This window comes from Peromyscus eremicus, chromosome 3, assembly GCF_949786415.1.
Source record: "Peromyscus eremicus chromosome 3, PerEre_H2_v1, whole genome shotgun sequence".
Lineage (NCBI taxonomy): Eukaryota > Metazoa > Chordata > Mammalia > Rodentia > Cricetidae > Peromyscus > Peromyscus eremicus.
In genome coordinates this window covers 152,015,002-152,036,797 of record NC_081418.1, presented here as the reverse complement: position 1 = coordinate 152,036,797, position 21,796 = coordinate 152,015,002, and positions in this window count along the sequence as shown.

Here is a 21,796-nt window from a genome sequence, read left to right as displayed (position 1 = left end):
CCTTTTCTAGAATTTTGTATCCTAGGATTTCTGAAATATCTGATACCTTTTATCCAGTATAATTACTATGAGGTTCATCTCATTATTGTACATATCAGTTTATTCATTTTACTGTATGGTGAATTTCATAGGGTGATATATCTCTTTTTATGGCCTGTTTGCTGATGATTACTGACTTTACATCCATTTTTTAAAATTCTAAATAAAGACGTATGAACCTTCACATGCAAGTCTCTAGACAAATGTTTTGTTTTCTTGGACAGTTTGGGAGGGATGGAGCATGGGTGACAGGATTGACATGGGTTTAGTTTAATGAGAAACTGCCCACGTTTCTCTTGGATTGTTGGTTAACTGTTGAGCCCTGTGAAGTTGGTGGTGTTTCCGGATGTGCTTTCTTTTGTCCTGTTCCATCGAAGACATGCCTCTTCTCTCTCTGGCTTGCCTTTTTGGATTTTAACATTTGTCTTTTGAAATACAATAGTTATAGATTTACAAAACCCAACTTCTCCATTATAGTGACTACATTTTAGGTATGTCTTATCTGAAAGATGTCTCTCACTACCCCAAGGACGAAGGTTTGCTGCCGTGTTTTTATTTAACACATTTCAAGATCAAGAAGTTAGCAACGAGGCAGTGACCCTATCTCTGCTACTAAGTGAAAGCATTCTCCAGGAAGAGGGCGAGAGAATGAAACAGAATTCCTAATTTGTAAAAAGAAGTGAGAGGGAAGTAATTCTTGAATTGTTCATGATGACACTAAGAATTCCTTCTGTACATTTTGTCTGAGAAAGCCTGAATGCCTTTCTCTTCAGAAAATCCCCTTGAATTCCAATGCTCCAGATACAGTAGCATTGATGACTGGGTCACTGGCTTGAAGGATGGTCTTAGATTTAAGATTCTTTATGTGTAAATCAATGTCCGACACACACATACATGTACAGTGAGGAGCAGCTGTGTTCTATTTAACAAATGCTTTCATTATTGATTTACAAATTTGGCAGGGTTCCCCATAAATGTTCTGAAAAATGAAATAGATTTAAATCATTTGCTTGTTTTTTATTCAAAAAGAGAGCTTGGCTAGAGCTCTGATATGTAATCCATCCCTGAACAGATGCACTTTGGAGGCAAGTTCATCTCTGTTAGTCATTGGTATGCATTTATCAGCTACCTCCAACAAAGCTGGTACTTTGGGGCAGTGGGAAGATAACGGTCTCATCCTTCAGTGAATGATGTATTGTCCCTTTGTCTTAGCTGCTGTCCAGAGACTGTGCTGATCTGAGGATGTTCACTCACGGTCCGGCCTGAGAGTGCCCATGTGGAGGCAAAGCACACCTGTCTGTGGTTTTATTTGCAGGCGCCCACTGCCCTGATGGTGGAGCTGCCTCAGAAGGGGGCAAAGGAATATGAAACTTAAGTGCTGGGTGGGGGCATGTTACTGTCTTTGAGACAAAACAGCACTCCAGCTTCCCTGAGGTCATTTGTGGTAAACCTCAGAGGAGACATCTCGAGGGTTCCACTTCTCTGCTGTTTCCACAGTGGCTCACAGGGCTCCTTCCCGGTTTCTATTGGTGGCACCAACAGTCCCACTCTGAACGGTGGGCTAAGAATGGTTTGCAGTAAGTCAAAAGTGGTGTCAATGGGACTTGCAATCACTCTGTATGTCTGTACGTTACTTCCTCTTTCCTTTAAACTCATTGTATCAGGATTTTAGAGGGTTCTTCAACTAAATCTGCATAGTGTAAGGTCTGTGTGATCTATCCTACTCTTGCTTGATCTACCCAGGTTCATATGACCTACCTCAGGCTCACATATCTACTTCAGGCTTGTATGATCAACACCAGGCTCAGATTATCTCCCCCAGGCTCAGATGATCTACCCCAGGCTCAGATGATCTACCCCAGGCTCAGATGATCTACCCCAGGCTTAAGTGGTCTATTCCAAGGAATGCATCTGGTTTCCCAGAAGTTGTCTCTAGATTTTCGAAGTTTCCTCTCCAATGGAAAAAAGACTTTTTGGTTTTGGGATCAATAAAACATGTAGCTGATGTTTCTTATCTTAAACGAGTAGTCATTTGAGTTGCACAGCCTGTTTTTGTCTATCAATGACTTTTCTCCATCAGCGACTTTCATGGAGGGGTTTGAACTTCAGTGTTAATGTCGGTCTAATAACCCTTCCGGTGTGTGCACGACCAGGTGCCAATCACTAACAGAGGTAACAGTTTATAATGCTTAAGAACAGGATACATGCAGTTATCAATTCTTTCAAATAAAGCTCCAGATGAGACTCAGAACTTTCTCCTCTCCTAGCTTGTTCTGGATAATAGTAACTGAGGGATTTCACTTTTCCGCCTCCACACCTCTGACACTTTGTTGAATGAGTTTTTTAAAGAATTTGTGTGTCCTGTGCTGTGTGCATGAGTTGTTTGTGTGATATGTGGTGTGTGTGTGTGTGTGTGTGTGTGTGTGTGTATGTGTGTGTGAGCGCGCGCGCGCACGCATGTGCGTGTGTGGTCTGTTTGTGTAGTATGTACTTGATAGCGTGTGCCAGAGTTCTTTGCCATGTGTCTTCCCCACTCATCCTGTACTCCTGTACTTTACTTTTGGACGGAGGGTCTGTCGCTGAAGCCAGCTTCAAAGCTCTGTCTAGACTAAGTCCCCAGCCCTGGGGCTCTGGGCACATGGCACAATGCCTGGCTTTTTACACTTGTTCTGGGTCTGATTAGGTTTCGACGGTTGTGCAATAAGCGCTTTAGCAACCAAGCCTTTTCCCCAACCCCTACTTGATGATATACCTGTCTTCAGAAGTCACTGCATGCTGGTGATGGGTAAACATGGGTACTGCTTGGCAGGAAGAAGATGGTTAGTGTACTCCACTCAGCGTTTACCTCACTGCATTTACACATACTCCTTACGGCCCTCTCCAGAAATATTGGCCAAATCCTCAGTCCCACTGTGGCCTTGATGCAGAAGATCACCTTATTCCCATGTTTTTTTTTTTAATGACAGTTCCATGTACCACTGTGTTCATAAGTTAGATGTTATTACAATGCCTTTGTGAGTTGTTCTTTTCAGCTCAAGTGATAACTATGATAATGATACTGAGAAAAATTATCATTGAAGATAGCCGAGTTCCCCAAAGCCGGGAAGACTGAATAATCTGTAAAGTATAAAGCCAAAGATTTTAGCTTTTTCTCAAACTAACAAAATGGCTTCTCAGGTGGCATCAACAACTTACTTGTAGTGGCTGTTAGTTTATGTCTCGTCTGGACCTTGTTTTCAGCTTGTGCTGATTAATGGAATACTTTGATTTGCTTTGCAGCATGGACTTTGCAGTGTGTATCCATTATGGGTTCTCAGAGAGCCTTTCAGTGGCTTCCACCTGAGAGTGGCCTCCCCTTTTAAACCGTCCCCCTCCTGGGCTAGCCAGGCCTATTAGTCAGGGATTTGATTTTCCCACCTTAAACTGGTAAAGGCATCCTGGTTGTGGTCATTTTCATGCCCTTTCTTCCTCTTTGTTCTGTATGTCAGTGAGATCTGATCTCCACAGGCTTCTGCCACAGGTTAATAGCTTGGATCAAAGTTCAGTTAGAGTCTCCAACATAATAAAACAAAATGTATAGATGACAAATATCAGTAGGCATTGCCCTGTGTTTTCTTCAAGCATCATTTGTTGAATCTTGCCCATGAGTGAAACTGCATGGATAAGATAGCAAGCTGTCAATCATAGGTACACACAGCTGAAGGACACATTTGTGATGAACGGTGCTGTTCTGGGTGTTCTGAGGACATGAGCAGTGCCCTGGACCATTCCTGCTATAGATTTTTTTTTTCCTTTTGAAAGGTATGATTTAACCATATTGTAAAATCCCAAGATCCCTTGGTGATGTATAAGAACTTAACAACAGGCTGTCTTCACATTTTTAAGCATTTACAAAAGAAATGTTCGTTCATTTCCATCTCCCACTCAATTCAATTAAAATCACCTTTACTAATAGTTTAAAACCATGAGTCACCGCTGTTATTTATTTATTTATTTTTTCTATTCAAGCTGCTGTCTGCTCAAGGTCATTGGAAATTATGTGGTGGAGAGATTTTCCAAAGAAACAAATGGCATGTGAATTTATAAGCTGGATTACTTAGAAATAACTGTATCAACACCATTGAGCGTTGTCAACAATTCCATTGCCGTGGCTTCCTCCTCCTCTACTCAATGAGCTGTTAAAAGACACAATTTGTTGTACTATGCTGCTAACAAGAAATAAATAGCATACAGCAGGTGCCACGCAGGAAGGCACTGAGTGTTATTGTACTAACTGTGCTCGACTAATTCTCGCCAAAACAACAATTCTGTATTCAGTAAAGAAAAGAACAGACCATTTAGCGGAGATTGGGATCCTGGTTGGTTGTCATGTCAGGGTTAGACATGAAAATAGAATCAGGTGGCAGATATCGATAGAGGAAATCCTTGACTGCAAAGGCATACATTCAACTCTGAGCATCGCCTCCAATGCAGAAGTCCATGCAGGTGCTTTAGAACACTGGGTAACTTGGTTCCATATCCATGTAGCCTAAGCATGGCTTTTTAAAAAGAACCACATGATTATCTTGCCACGAGGCCATTTTCCATATCATATGCTAGTAGATTAATGTTAATTGCCCAAAAGATCCTACTAACTGATGCTAAAGGATAGTGAGAGACACCCCTACCCCTCAGCTCACACACACACACACACACACACACACACACACACACACACACACACACAGTCCCAAGTAACAATTTGCCATTGATCAGCACCAGAGGGTTGGGAGGTTGAATGAGATAGGTATTTCCGTGTTTCTCCTAAGCTTCACTGATCTGCACCACCTCTTACAGCTGCACTGATCTGCAGCACCTCAGCAATTCTTTCATTCTGTAACTTCTAACTGAGCACCCACTGTGTGTCAGGAATCACAGAGAGTTCATGTCAAACAGCCGGTACTCCCGCAGCGACTGGGTTCTCCTGGCTCAATAGCCAATCACTGAGCTCAAATAGTAGCTGTAGATGGGATGGATGTTATAAAGAGGGCATTCAACACTTAATGAGAACTTGTAAAGGTTCCCTTTGTGCTGAAGGTCACTTGTTGGCACTACATGGTAAGGTGGGCCTGAACAAGGAGAAGCAGGTGGAGTCCCTAGAGGTGGACACCAGGCCCAAGGGGAAGCTGGTGTGCTCTTGCTACAAGTGTAGAGCAATCCAAAGATAAAATGGAGATCTGAGCAGGGGCCAGGTCAAGGAGGGCTTCTTAGACAGTGGTTCCAAACTGTGTTTTCTTCTCAGAGCAACAGACATGGGGGGTGGGGGTGGGAGGCTCTTGAAAAGCTGCTTGACTCCCATGGCTGAGTTCTTCATTGAAGATTGTTATGTCCTGACCATTCAGCTCCTGTGTGAGGAGTCCTTTCCTTCCCAGGCTGTGGATCTAATGACATACTGCATTTTCTTTGTGTGTGTGTGTGTGTGTGTGTGTGTGAGAGAGAGAGAGAGAGAGAGAGAGAGAGAGAGAGACAGAGACAGAGACAGAGACAGACAGACAGATAGACAGAGAGAAAGAGAGAGATATAGACAGACAGACAGACAGACAGACAGAGTCAGAAAGAGAGAGATATCTGTGTCTGTGTGTGCATGTTCACATCACAGCACCTATGGAAGTTAGAGGACAACACACAAGACTCTCATTCTCTTCTTCCACCTTGCGGTTCATAGGGATCAAAGTTACCAGGCTTGGAGGGAAACATTTTACCTGCTGGGCCATCTAGTGAGGTTCTGTTTGACCACAAGTGAAAATGTCGGTATTATCAGGTATGATTTGGACATTTTAAAAAGTCTCAAGTGCAAGGTACCTGATTATAGACAAGGAAACAAATAAGGTTGGGCTGCATGCTGCAGTGAGTATGATTCAAACAAGCTTCTTGGGGCATAGGGTACTACCTAGTGTAGCTAGAGTTTTCCTGGTCCTGCCTGGCCCACAGTCAGGACAAATCTCTCTCACCTGCCAGTCCCACAGCCGCTTAGACCCAACCAAGTAAACACACAGAGACTTATATTTCTTATAAACTGTATGGCCATAGCAGGCTTCTTGCTAACTGTTCTTATATCTTAAATTAACCCATTTCTATTAATCTATAAGTTGCCATGTGGCTCGTGGCTTACTGGTACCTTACATCTTGCTTTTCATGGCCCGCTTATAAAATAAACATATAGACACATATTATTTAAACTGTTTGGCCTAATGGCTCAGACTTCTAGCTATCTAGCTCTTACATCTTAAATTAAACCATTTTTATAAATTTCTATAAAATCTATAAATATAGATTTCTATAAATCTATATCTTGCCACATGGCTTGTGGCTTACCAGTATCTTACATGTTGGTATTCATGGCAGTGGCTGGCAGCATCTCCTGACTCAGCCTTCCTGTTCCCAGAATTCTCTTCTCTGCTTGTTCCACCTATACTTCCTGCCTGGCTACTGGCCAATCAGCATTTTATTTATACAGAGCAATATCCATGGCAAGCTAGTGATGGGTTTGGCTATCTGACAAGGGCCTGATAGAAGAGTAAAGGATAAAATGTTGAATGTTTTGGAGACTTTGCTAAGTCCACATTCAGGAGTGACACTGAGAAGGATGAACAGCCCATGTCCTTGACAACAGCTGTGCTGAATGATGCCCAGGAACAAGGGGACTGTCCTTGGAGACAGGGCTATAAGGGAAGAGGAGACTGACATGTCAAGACAGACTTTTCTGGAATGAAAAGTTCCTGTGTATAGTCATAACTCACTCATTCTCACATTTCTAGATTTTCTCTGGTGTCCAGGAGGAGCGTTTGTTGTCAAGGCAGTGAGAACACTCAAGTACATTTTTAAAATGTTGTACATTTTTGGAGCTTATAATGTAATTACCTCATTTCCCCCTCCCTTTCTTTCCTCCACCCTTCCCATACACCAACCATGTTCCTACTCTTTCAAATCCATGACTCCTTTTCTTTGTTTTTGCACATATATGTATATACATAAATCTTCCTAAATAATGAATACATCCTCCTCAGTCTGTATAATGATTTTCCCCAAAGAAAATCAGTAATTGTTATCATAAAAACATGCTCATTGTTATCACTTATTAGAGAAGTGCAAATTGGAACTACAATAAGATATAGCTTTGGGTCCACTAGGAACATGAGGCAGCTGGTCACACGGCAGGGAATATGGGGCAGCTGGTCACGTGGCAGTCACAGTCAGGAAGAACAAGAAGAAGGATACTGGTTCCCAGTTCACATTCGTCTTTTAGTCAGTCTGGACTTTAATCCAGGGATGGCACTGCCAATCCACCCAGTTAGGTGGATCTTTCTATGTCAGTTAACCCAATCTAGGAACTCCTTACACACGACTTGGGATTTGTCTCCTAGGAGACTCTAGATCCTGTCAAGTTGATGACATTAACCATTATGCACAGAGTGTATTATTGAGCTCTAAAATAAAAGAGATTCTGGCATATCCTAAAGCATGAATGAGCCTTGAGGGTGGTGTGCTGAGTGAGAGAAGCCAGATGTAAAAGGATGAATTTTGAATGATTCTTCTCAAAAATATAAAAACAGAAAAAGAATCATGGTGTTGGGGGCAAAGGAGGGGATGGAGAGTGAGTGATAAATGGGTACTAGGGTTTCATTTTGGGGCGATTTAAATGTTTTAGAAATAAATAAAGTGGGTGTTTTTACAAGATTGTTTAAGTATATTTTCTGTCACAAAATTGCAAATGTTTAAATATTTAAATTGTGAATTAGTTTATTACAGCAGAATAATAAGGTCATAGTACTAACGAGCAGCACTGATCTTTGTATTTAATAAGGGAAGCTGTTTGGCCTTTACACAGGTAACCTTGGGACAGGTCAGATTCTAAGCCCTGGGAACACCTGCTCTCTTCTGGCATGGTTGGTTGGCTCTCTGCAACCCTCGATCTTCAGAGCTGTCAAAGTGACCACAATGCAGATGACAGAGAAGGCATGGGTGTGTCCTGCCAGGACAGCTGAACTCCAGTCTGTGCTCAGATTCAGGAATAAAGAAAAAATAATTAAAGAGTTCAGAAAGAGAACAAAGAACAAGGAAATTCCCAGATTTTTAGAGGACAAGAAAGGGAACATGGAGCCACTATTAGAAAGAGAAAATATAATTTTAACAGTTAAAAAAGAAATAAGTTTAAAAAAAGAGTATTCAAATTGTATTGTATTTTTTTCCTTCTCCTTTTTTTGACACCCAATAAAGGTCAGTCTCTCTCTTTCTCTCTCTCTCTCTCTCTCTCTCTCTCTCTCTCTCTCTCTCTCTCTCTTTCATACACACATACACACACACACACACACACACACACACACACACACAGTTGGCTGGTAATGATAGGAAATAAAAAGGTTTGTGACATGGAGCCTTCACCTTGAATTCCAGTCCTTTCCAGAAGGGAGGCCCAGACTCATACATGATCGCCTCAGGAGAGAGAAAGCCAATTCGGAAGTGGCTATGGCAAATTTGAAGAGGAGGGGAAATCTGAGGTGATTTTCTCCAACTTATCAGAACTTACAGTGTCACCAAGCATGTATGGATGGACCCAGCAGTGACTCTATCATGGAGCCCCTGGGTAGGAGACCACCATTCCAGAAACAGTTAAATTCAAATACTGCATGCGTGATCCATAGCAGAGCTGGCATCCAACAGCAGCAGAGAAGTTTGGTCTCTTTAGGACATGGTGTTGGACAATTGGTTACCCATATGGACATAAAGTAAAAATAGACCCTGGTGACAGGATAAATTCCAGGTGGCTCAGAACCCTCAATGTGAAAAGGAAACATTTAAAAAGCTTGTCAAAAAGCAGATTTTCATGACCTCAGAGGAAGGAAAGATTTTTATAAAGGAAAAGGTTAGCAGATTTGGAATCATTAAACACCCCCAATGCTGCCATGGAGGAAACAGCAAAATGACCTAGGAGTAGAGGTGGGATTGGGGGTAAACTACCAGATGTTAAATACGTAGAATTTACTCTTCACAGGGTGTGGTGGGTGTAGTCCTGGGTGCTTGGGAGATGAGGAAGGAAGACATCTACCTGCCAGTTGCAGGCAAGCCCAGGCTGTGTGGTGAGTTCAGGTCAGTCTAGGTACACAGTGAGACACTGTTTCAGAAAAACAAGAGCAAGGCAAACACAAACAACCCAAATTCCTTCAGTCTTCAGTTTTTGAAAGACAAGAGAAAGATAGACGAATTCAATAAAACAGACATTCTACAGAAGGAAGAAAAGGAGAAAGGCAGTTGAGACATAACATCCACTAAAGTGACGTGTGACTTCCCTAGTTAATACACAAGTTTGACTTAAAATGACACTTCTTGTAGACTTATAAAGCTGCCTCACATGCGTGCCTGATGAGATGAGTGTGAGTAATGGTCAAGAACTGTGTGAACTCTTGCACAGTTTTCAAGGCAGGAGGAAGTGGTGTGGCTGCTTTGGAGAGCCATTTGTTGATAACGAGAAATAAAAACACGCACCCGAGAGAAACACCCTCCTGACTCCCAGGGTTCATCTAAGCCAGACGATTCTTTCTTATCACATCATTCTTCAAAAACCAATGAATATCTGAAATCAATTCAAGAGATTAAAAACAAAGTACGAGGTTTATTCAGAAGACAAATGAATAAACTAAGGTGCCAGGAACCAATATAAACATCGAACACTATATCCGGTATAGAAATATTAAATTCTTTTGGTATAACAAGGTCTTTTTAGATGGAATGGGAAAGGTTATAGTGACAATTTTAACCCTCCAGAGACAAGCTGGTTCCTTGATGAACTGATTAAGTTGACCTGATAAGAAATGGTGATAACTGATAGAGTGACTTGTATCAATGGGCATTTTTTAAAATCCTAAAATAAAGATAACACTAATCATCATCACAAATTGCATAAAGATACAAAGTGATTACAGAATAATTTTTAAAGAAAAAAATATTTGACTATTGTGTTATTTGTAGGAATACTGGACTGAGGCTGTGTCTGCAGCTAGAACTTAAAAGCAACTGTAATTTCTTAATTCAGATACCATGGTTTACTACAGCCCATCTCTAGAAACAAGTTCATAGTGTGATCTGAACAGACCCTAGGCTCTGCTTCCTTGAGTTACATTCTTCTCATGCCTGGAGCTTGACTGTGTGTCATACAGTCGACAGACCCAGTTGGCCTGATAGTGCTGCTGGGAAGGATGTTGCCAGCCACATTAGTTTGTACCTTCTCTGAACATGCCTGATCTCAGCAGTGAGCATTGTTACATTTATGTTCGTGTGTGTGTGTGTGTGTGTGTGTGTGTGTGTGTGTGTGTGTGCGTGTACAACAAAGTACCTTGTAGAGATAAGAGCACAACTCCTAGGTGTTAATTCTTTCCTTCTACTATGTTGTCCAGGGGCTTGAATTCAGATCATTAGACTTGAGAACAAATGTTTTTACATGCTGAGTCATCTTTCTGGTCCTGTATTTTCATTGGTTGATGAGCCATCCCAAACTTAGCGCTTTAAAATAGTGACCACTTTGTTGACCTCATGGTTTTCTAGATGGGTCAGATGACTGAACACTGTGTACTGTTGGGTCTCTTCCCACATGGTATCATCACTTTCAGGAATGGATTAGAGGTAAAATCTGCTGCTTCCTAAGAAGAAGGAGGTTCCATGTGGGTCTCCGTAAAGGCAGCCCGGGAGAACTGAGTTGACATCATTAGTATCATTCTCCAGGTTTTGCAGAATTCATAAAATTTCTGGGGAAGGGTGCTAATTTTCTCTTGAACAGCAGAGAGTGAAGGCAGAGAGATCACCACATTCACTTTCTGTGACCTCAGAGTTTTTCCTAGTTGAGGGATAGCCTGCAAATCCGTTTCTGGAAGTCAGGGGTCTTCCATTCCCTTTGCCTCCAGCATGCTCAGTGCTCTTGGCTGGAACCGTATAACCAGCTGGAATGGTTTCTAAGAATGACAGAAGATAGGAGGGGTGTTCTAGGGAGGGTCGAGCAAGAAAGGAGATCAACTGGAAGGAGATTCCAAAAGTCTTGAGTAGTTGACATTTGGGGTACCCATCACCACTTTTTTTCAACAGAAAGTGTTGGCATGTTTAAGATCCTTCCAGAGAGGCAGAAATCAAATTCAGACCATACAACACACTCTCTGCTGTTCACACTCAACTCATTCCTGTCTGACTCCTGTAGAGAAGCCACTCTCTAAATGTTTATGGGAGGCATATTAAAATTTGAGGGAGTCTTACTGGGCTCATTGTGGGGAGACATTTCCCATAGTTATTAGTTTGTTTATGCCACACCCTGTCAAGCAGAGGCCGAACTGATAAACAATAGATAGGACAGAGGTGATAGACTGATTTCAGAGATAGGTAAGCCACCTAGGGGCTCACAGTGAACGAATGGGTTGAATAGGAACAGATGAAGGGGCAGGCAGCTTGTCACTGAAGGACATAGCTAAGTCTCTGTGCCACGTCAGCTTCTCAGGTGTCAAATACTGCGTGATTGGACCCTTTTTAAGGAAAAGATGCACCCAGTCTTAGCCGGAGAATAGATTCTGTAGGTGAATTTAGCTGTTTGCCTTTGTTCACCTGGTTTTGGATCTGCTTTATGAAAATTTCTTTCATAATAATATCCCATCCTCGTAGTTTGTGTTTTTCTCTTCTACATATAGAAACTTCTCAGTTTTTAAATCCTACCTTTCAGTTTTAAGCCCAATACATTGATGTCATAGGTAAAGATAACACACTGTCATTCTATAAATGCATTGAGTTGGGTTTCACCCATACTGTATTGTCTTTGTTATATGTGTCTCATTAAACACATGACCTGTGATGTCTGAAACCATCCAGACCCACCTGTATTCCCCAAGATGTTCCTCATTTTTGAGTAATTATAATTTCTTGTAAAGCTATGTATGTCACAAAGAACCAAACTTAAGAATTTACTTGAGCTCTGTTCAAATGTTGCTCTGGAACTGAAATGAAAGGGAATATAGGAAACATGGCCGCCAAGTGCTCACTCACAGAGTGTCTCATGTTATAGGACGTCAAAACCACTCTGCCAACTTGAGAACCCCAAAGGGGTCCTCTTTTTCAGTGGTTCTGTGTGTCTCCCTGTTCCTCTCTCCCCAAATTCTCTGAGCTCAGGGCTTCAATGTCATGTAGTTTATTTCTTTTTTTTTTTTTTTTTTTTTTTTTTTTTTTTTTTTTTTTTTTGGTTTTTCGAGACAGGTAGTTTATTTCTTAATGTCCCTCCCTCACTATCTCATGAGAAGACCAGAAAGGACAGAGCCTCTCTGCTGTGTATTACAGAGCCTCTCAGCAGTGAATTGTGCCCAAAGTTTTACTATAATTGAACCCCTAAATATGAACACATTCAATTCATACATTAAAATTTGTCTTGTATTTCTATATATTTCATTTATTGAGGGGATTCCTTAATCATAGGATAGTTTTCATAGGATAGTTTATGAAAAATTTACCAGCAAATGTGCTAATGCAATTTTATTGTTGTTCTACAAGCTGATTATATCTGTCAATCAATCATCAGTCATTCTATTAATCTATCTATCACCTACCTATCTACCTATTTTCTTGGGGAAATTTAATCGTCAGTGATCTTTGACCACACATGGGGAAAGAACACTTTACACTCACAGGGTATCCTTGATGGTCATGTAGACATAGATGTGAATACAGACTTCTGCCTCAATTCCCTTAGCTATCATTCCAAAGTGTGCCAAATCCTCACTTCGCTGCTTCTGAAGTTAGTGGTTTACAAAGGGCACTTGTCAAACACAGGTCTGCTGTTCATAAAGCCAAGGAGTGGGAAACTGTTTCCATAAGATTTTGAATATGATCTCTTTATCCTCCATGCTAGAGATGTGACTCGAGACCTTGAATACAATAGGCAGCCCTTCGCCACTAAGCCATACCCTCACCCTGATAACACACATGTTCTGAAAGTGGAGTAGCCCCATTTCCTGGAGTTTCCCAAACTTTTGCTTTTAAGACACGGTCTCATGTCGCCCAGGCTGTCTTCACTCACTATGTAGCTGAGAATGATTTTGAACTCTTTGTCTTCTTGTCCCCGTCTTCCCAGTGCTGGAACTATAACCATGAGCCATACCTTCCTGCCAGAGTCAAGGTATTTTTAATCAAGTGTTATGATTCCATTACTCATATAAAATATTTACGAGTAAGCCACTGATTGGAGAAATACTGGGCATTGTTCTAAATTTGCCCTATCTGTTCTCATAAATCTGTCCCTTTAGCTGAGGAAACAATCTGTATCCTGCTTTATACTTCTTATGCAATAGAAGTTATACAATAACTGAGAAAATGACAGACATTAGAAAGTCACAGCAATACTTCATCATTCTAAATGTAGGTGGAGGTAATGAGCCCTAAGAAAGAAAGAATTATAGGCATGGGGGTCCCATACTCTGAGTCCATCTTTCATTCTCTCTGTGGGCATGGGGGTCCCATACCCCGAGTCCATCTTTCATTCTCTCTGTGGACATGGGGGTCCCATACCCCGAGTCCGTCTTTCATTCTCTCTGGCATCTCAGGTCTCTTCTCGCAGGGTTCCTAGGAGGAATGTCTCTGGCAATCTGGTGTTTAGAGCAGTGAAGGAGACGCATAAGGTTTGGGCATTGTCCCAGCCATTCACTTTTTGTCATATGCTGTTTGCTTATCACCTAGTATGTACTTCTGTGCCTCAATTTCCCACATTTATCAAAGATGACAATATCATTCTGTAGTCTATTACGAAAAGTAATTTTACACAAGTTGAATTTTCCCATTTGGTTCAATTACTTCTTTAAATGAAGTGTATGAAGTTGCACATATGTACAGCCATATAGACGGCCCTAATATTCCTGTATAAATCTCAAACTTAAAGCTTATTCTTCAGAATGGCAGGGCATGAACATTTTCATGCCAGGCTTTCCAATCTATCAATTTGTGGGAGAGTTGGCAAAGCTGCCATTGGTAAAGCTGACGGTGATGCAGATGGGCCCTGGTGACTGTATAGAGACGCTGGGGGAGGGGAGCCGCAGTCCTTCTTTGTTTTTTAGGATTGAACAGAAAAATCTGCTCTCTCCTATGGAGGGGGGCAGGGAGTTTGTGCGAAGCAAAGACTAAAATAAGGGCTCCGTGATCAGCTAGTCACTTCATTTCTCTATCTTCCAACTTTGCTAATATTTTTATCCTCCAAAAAATGTGGGGATATTTTTACATGGTGCTATTACCGACTGTTTTGGAGGAGGGAGAGCAGTATTTTCATCTCCAGTCAGGAGTGGATGACTTGTGTTATCTATAAGCTTGCTCTTTAACGAGTCATCTGTTGTTTTATTATAGGTATCGCGGGCATAAAAACGAATAGTGAACTACACTGTTACAGTCTTAAATAGTCTAGAGATAGTTCTCAGTGATGGGAGGCAACCTTCTTATAATGTGCCATCCAAAGGACAATGAAGAAAGTTATTTTCTCTTTCAAAGTCTCTACTTAATTAAAATTGATGGCTGTCATTGGACACTATTAACAACAGGGTTTTGTTATTGTTTCTCAAGTACATTGAGAGGTTTGAGGACCTCTGATTCACTTATTTATTATTTTGTTTGTGTATGTGCATGCAGAGTGTATGTGCACACAGAGTGCATGTGCACACATGTGAGTGCATGAATGTGGAGGCCAGAGGATGGTGTCAGTGTCTTCTTCATTCACTCCCCATCTTAATTTTGAGACAGGGTCTCTCATTGAGCCTGGAGCTCACCAATTTGGCTATGTTGACTTGCCAGCAGTTTCTGGGGATCTTCCCATCTCTGTCTCCCTAGCACTGGGATTACAGGCATGCACAATGTGCATGGCTTTTTACTAGTTATAGGGCATCTGAATCCAGGTTCTCATGCTGGCTCGGGAGCCACTTTCTTGACTGCAGTACATACACCCCACCCCAAGAAAGTCAAATGAAGTGTTTGTGTGAGAGCCTTTGGCTGTATTCACGTGGAAAACAAAGGATGGGAAATAGTAGTGGTTGGGAAGACAGAAGTGTGCCAGGCACATCCTCATGAACATAAAAGGCTGAGTATACTTGCTGCCTCCTCAGGAGTAGCAGATCTCCAGATTGTCTACATAGATTTCTCGTCACCAAGTACTGGGGTCTTCCACCTGCTCCCTCTTATTTACCAACTAGTAATTAATTATCTTTTCTTGAGTTTGGGAAGGTTTCTTAGCCCCTATCTGTATAACTATAGTGCATCACTTTTCAAAAGGGTAGCAGTTGATAGCAGACTTCCCTTACATAAATAAAAACTTACCATGAGTTAAATAAATAACCACACAGACAGTTGTAAAGACAGCTTATCTAAAAGCCTTTAATTACAAAAAATAGAGTAAAGTCAATGTTCTTAATTAATGTTTTCTTTGAAATCTGTGGTCACTTTTTTTTTAAGGCAAGTTCTCACTATGTTGCCCAGACTGGCCTTGAACTCACAGCAATCTTCTTGCTCTGTCTCCCAAGTGTTGGAATTAAAGGCATGAGCCACTACATCTGGCTTTTGTTTCTTGGTAGATTAGCAAAGATATGTAAGAGCAATGTGATTTGAATCTAGGAGGTTGGTGTTGACAGTATTCCTGAGTTTAGACAGGGGGAGTTATGAAAAGGCATATCTGTGCATTTAGTACATCTAAACTGTAAAGGAGGCACAAGTCCTGACCCGGTGCTTGCAGAGGAAGCAGGAGAGCCTCCCCAAGCTGTTCCAACAGATTGTGGGATATCAACAGAAACTCAGCCTTCAGAACGATACAGGGGGGCTGCAGAGCCTTCTCAGCTGTGCTGGAGACCCTGTGAGTTTGATTGGGAGGGGAAGACCATAAGAGCTGTTTCTGCTGGTGTCTCTAATTCATATGAAATGAAGGTATGAATTATGAATATTTAGAGAAATCAATGTTTAAATACTGAACCCTTTCGGTATCTTAAAAGGAAGATTTCCAACAAAAACAATAGAAATCTGTTCCCAAAGGAGACAATGTGTGAATGCTGGGCAGCATCTCTTTAATAAACCCAATGATCAGGCAGCATACAATGGGGGAGGTGCTTGTTTTTACTGCACTCTGTGCAGCAGTCACAATTGCTTTCCATGTGTTTGCCCTCAGCTGAAATGGAAAATGCAAACCTTCTCTGGTCCAGTCACGCTGGTAGAGCTATCCACTTGTCTTCCCCGAGTGGACACTCAAGTCTTCACAGCCAGTTATACCCACTGGTTGGCAGCTCAGGCTCTTGGCTCCAGCCTGTGAATAAGCAGGCAATGGGACATCAGAAGGAGAGGTGAGCAGGAAGCAGAAGGGTGTCTCTGTTCCATATGACACTTTGGAATGCAGGCTGCCAGTGGGGTCTGTAATGAAAATGCAACATCTTTCCTTGACAATTTGTTAATGTGACCTTGTGTGTTCACACATTTCACTCCCCAATAATTAAAATCTCAGAAATTCCTGAAACAATAATCATTACTACTAGTTGTATCATTAGAAAATAATTCTAAAATGACACATGCATGTTACTTTATGTACGCTATAAGATATACACTACACAAATATAGAAAAAGACCACTCATCTGATGGTCTTTACACACATGCTTTGCATGTAGCTATTGCCTGAGCAATGTCCAACATGTGAAGACATATGCAGAAGTTCTTAGCAAAGACTTAATTAAATGTGTGTTGAAAACATTAAGAAAAAGAGATGATTAGATTTTTTTTTTGTAAAAACATGTAATTGTAAGCCATTTTGTTGAGTGATCTTAGAACTGATGGGCACTCTCAGAAATATTCTTAGACCATGAGACAGAGCTGAAGATGGTTGTCTGTGGCCATTGAGTTTGGAGATCTGCCTTACCCTGCCTGTGTTTGGACATGGTGATAATTTCAGGCTGAGATGTGCTGTGCTGTCTTGCTGAAAGCAGGGGCTCTCTTCGAACCCCCCCCCCCCCGCTTCCCTCTGTTTTTCTTCCACATTCATCTTCTTCTCTTCCCTTCTCCTCTTCCTCCTGATATTCCTTCTCCTCATCTTCCTCTCTTCTTCACCTTCTCTCTCTCTTCCCCTTTCAGTTCTTGCAAAATTCTATCATCCAGAGTCTGTAGCTTCAAGGTTGCTTTGCAGACAAGTAGATGGATTTCCATACTGACAGCATTCTTCAGTGCATTCCAGCACCAGGCACTGTACCCCAAGTTGTTTCTATGATCACTTCGTACAGGAAATAAAATCCAAGGGTCCACATTGCTAACAGTCTGCACTGATTATTCCCAATACAGACTTTTCAGTTATTTCCAACACCGAGTGTCTCAAACCCAAGAGCTTTTTTGACAATGAAAAACATGGAAAGCACATTCATTCTCTTAACAGCTGAATGTGTTTAGTAAGGCTTCCACAGGAGACATAGAAACAGGTAGAACGTTTGACAAAACATTTTGAATACTCTTGGCTTTCTTTAGTGCTCAAAAGAAAACTTGATTTGGAAAAATGAGCTGCAGGGGTGTGTTTACTACTAAGTGTGATGTTTGCAGTGTATTCATGCTTGTCTGCACGGGCTACTTACAATGTTTGCGTTCCCTGAGGGACTTACTTAGCTAACTTGAGGTGCTTACTAAGTTTTTATCTGATGAGGGAAGGGCGGAAGGAAGAGAAACTTTGAGAGTGATTCCTTTGCCCATTTTTAAGTAAATATTTTTTTTTTCAGCTGATGACCATGAATTTGTTTTTCCAAATAAAAAAAAAAATCTTTTCTTCTTCCAACTATGAACATTTGAGACCATTGCTATTCCCTCTCCATACAGTGGGCAGTAGCTTCATAAACAAATGGGAGATTTATCCTATGTCACATACAACCTTTAACACACGTGCATTTTACTGTCAAATAATGAACAAAATGTAAATGTGATCAGGTTGGATTAAATCAAAGTAGAATGCTCAATGTTTGTGGGAACTCGTTTGGGTGGAGAGTAGGAGTTACCTGCTTGGTTCACTCTGTGAAACAGAAACAACGGTTTTGTGCAATCTGCTGAGTCCTGTGTCCACTAAGTAAAGGAGCATGTCCAGATCAGATGGAATGTTTAGAGCAGGAACCTCACACTCAGGTATGTGCTTTTCATGGCCCGAAGGAGCCTGCTAAGTGGATGAACTGTGGTCCATAGGAGCTTTGTGCTGCAGGCTGGCCCTGCTTCTGCCCGCAGGTCAGTGGAACCAGCTGTCCTTTTCATCTGCAGATAGTTTTCATGTGTCTTAGTCTCAGTTCTAATGCTGTGAAGAGACACTATGACCAAGGCAACTCATTAGAGGAAAACATTTAATTGGGGGCTTGTTTACAGTTTTAGGGCCTTAGTCCATCATCATCATGGTAGGGAACTTGGTGGCAATGAACATGATAGCAGTCAGATTGGTGCTAGAGAAGTAGCAGAGAGCTACATCTGGATCTGTAGGCAGAGAGAGAGAGAGAGAGAGAGAGAGAGAGAGAGAGAGAGAGAGAGAAAGAGAACAATCAGCCTGCCATATGCTTTTGAAATCTCAAAACCCAGTCCCAGGGACACACTTCCTTCAACAAGGCCATGCCTCCTAATCCTTTAAAAGAGTTCCACTCACTCCCCGTGACTAAGCATTCAAATATATGAGCCTATTGGGGGGTGGGGATGGGGTTTCTTATTCAAAACACTATTTTGTTCAAAATAGGGTTTTCCATATCAGCTGCTTTTTGTTGTTGTTCTTTTCGAGACAGGAATTCTCTGTGTAGTTTTGGTGCCTGTCCTGGATCTTGCTCTGTAGACCAGGCTGGCCTCAAACTCTCAAAGATCCACCTGGCTCTGCCTCTGGAGTGCTGGAATTAAAGACATGCACCACTGCTGCCCAGCTTCAGCTGCTCTTATTATCGTAAGTTTGGAGAGCGCCCTTGATGTTTAGGTGATCTGTGTAGAGATGTGATGGTGGCCCTTCCTCCAGGGCTTGTGGGAGAGCAAGTAAGGCTGATGACATGAATGGAATGACCTCAAAGCTTTTTTTTTTTTTTTTTTTTTGTCATGTAGAGCTTATCCACAGGCACAAAGATGATTATAGGTAAGATTAGCATTTATAGTAATTAATGGAGAATGAGCATTGATATGGTAGGGCTAATGATGACAGGACTACCAATCCAAGGATGTAGCACTTGGGAGATGAGGCAAGAAGATCCGGAGTTCAAGTCCCATCCAGGCTACATGAGGACCTCAGAACCAAATCAAACAAACCATGAACAACAAAAGCCAAGTGGATAACAAAGGGACAATTGATTCTTTTGAGTTTGTACTGGAGCTGTAGGCAGAAACTATATGAATAAGAACACGTCTGAAGTCACAGTAACTAGATACCAATGTTACCATGACAGGTGGGATCAGAGAGATTTGAAGGGAAGTTTACAGTCTTCGTATTTTATTCCTAATCTTTTCATATGTAATGTATTCTCAAATAAAATGTTTTTAATTTTTTAGTTTTTTATGTACATTGGTGTTTTGCCACAGAACTGGAGTTACAGACAGTTGTGAGCTACAATGTCAGTGCTGAGAATTGAACCTGGACCCTCTGGAAGAGCATTCAGTGCTCTTAACTGCTGAGCCATCTCTCCAGCCCCTCAAATAAAACGTATCAAGCAATTGTCTTAAGTAAAAATCCCCTCTGAAGAACTTCATGAAATGTGGCTGGAGAGATGGGTCTGTGATTAAGGGTTCCTGAGGCTCCTGCAGAGGACTAGAGTTTGATACCCAGCACCTACAGCAGCCTCTCAGAGCTGCCTGTAATACCAGTTCAAGGGATCCCATGCCTTCCTCTGACCTCTGCAGACAACTACATGTATATGCACGTACACACATACATGCACATAAGTAAATAATAAAATATTTATAAAAAGAGAGAATGTAATAAATGAAGGCTTTCATTAAGAGACAATAAAAGAAGAAAATAAGTCATTATAGGTCATGTATTAGCCCATTTATGTTTCTAGAATATCAGAGACTGGGCAATTCTTAAGTTACAGAAATGTGTTTCTCACTGTGGAAGTCAATGTCTTTTGAACATGGAATGTTCCCCTCAGCTTCATGTGTTTGAACATGTGGTTACCAGTTGACGGCACTGTTTGGGAAGCTGTGAGCCCTGAGGAGGTGGGGCCTTGCTGGAGGAAGCGGTTCTCAGCGGCAGGGCTTGATTATGCTCCAGTTGCACTTCCTGTTGGGTTTCTGACAGCAGAGACAATTCAGTCAGCCACTTCACTCCTGTAACAGTGACTTCACCACCAGAGAGGGCTGTGTCAACTGTGAGCAAGCACTCAAAACCTTCCCCCTTGAGTTGCTTTTGTTGGATACTTTATCCTAGCAATGAAAAAAAAATGTGACTAATCCAAGGTCTAAATTCCAAGATAAGGGTGCAGCCTGGGTCAGTATGAGGTGCAGGAGAGGGATGCTCCATTTCAGGGATGGTGTCTTGCTTGAGGACATGCTGCCTCTTGACATGGCCCAAGCCTTTTGTAAGGACCTGAGCCCCATCTCTAGGGGCTCTGTTGCCATGATGCAGAAACCTCCTGAAGACACACTTGATCACTCCATTGCTTTGGTGATCTCGTTGCAACAGGCACTTGGAGGGTCACATTCAGAGTATTGTGTTACATGCCCAGTATAAAACTTGGGAGAGTGTTTTGAGTTACCTTTCATTGACTCCATGGCACCTTCTGCTTCCTGCTCTCCCCATGGTTCCGTATCCCCATCACGTAACTGTTCAAGTGTCACATGGCTGTCTTCAGTTGGGAGTTATCCATGGTTAAAAGGTATAGACACAGTTAGGTGTGACACCCTGAGATCACATCAATCAGCTCTGGTCTCCTCCTTGGCACCTGTGTCTAAACCACACAGGTATGTTCCTCTTTCATAGTTTTCCCCTTTCTTTTTATAAAAAGCAGTATGTCTACTCTGGTGACATCCTGAAGCAGGCTTGTTTTGGGGTTCCTATCTCTTCCTGCCAATCAAGTGTACTTAAGGATGGCACTTAAAGACCAGACAAGTACACATAACCTGAGGCTAGATCTTCTAACTCTCCCTTGCTTGGATACCAGATAAACTGCCTCATTAGAAACCAAGTGGGCCACTAATTCTTCCCTGTTGTGATCTTTTATCCTTTCACATTGGATGTTTGAGTACTGTACTTGTAGGTAGAGATTTCCCCGGACCTTGGTCCAAGGGTAACTGCTTCTTTCTTCATCCCTACAGAGTCCTTGTGATACTCTTGGGGTTGAGAGTGGATCATCAGCAAAAGATGTCTTCACAGTGCCTCTAACAGTTTTGGGCTTTTGTGATTTGGAAATAAGCTCAAACAGGGTGTTACAGTTTTGTGGTATCTATGGCCCTTTACACTGTAAAGCTGCAGTTCTTTGATTGTACATCTTTCCAGAGCACTCTAAGCTGTTTGGGGAGGTTCATACTGTGTTCTATACCATGAACCACAGCTGTAGCAGATGGTTGGAAGACACTTGGTGCTTAGTATGTACGTGTGCTTATGTGTGTGCATAAGCAAGCATATCCCACAGAACTGCAAGTTCCGTGCCAAATCATTAATCATATGATTAGATTTTGATAAAAACTGAAGATGGGGCATGGGCCTAACAATTCATGTTTTAGCACACCTGAGGAAAGAACATTCAAAGCATGTCAAATGCA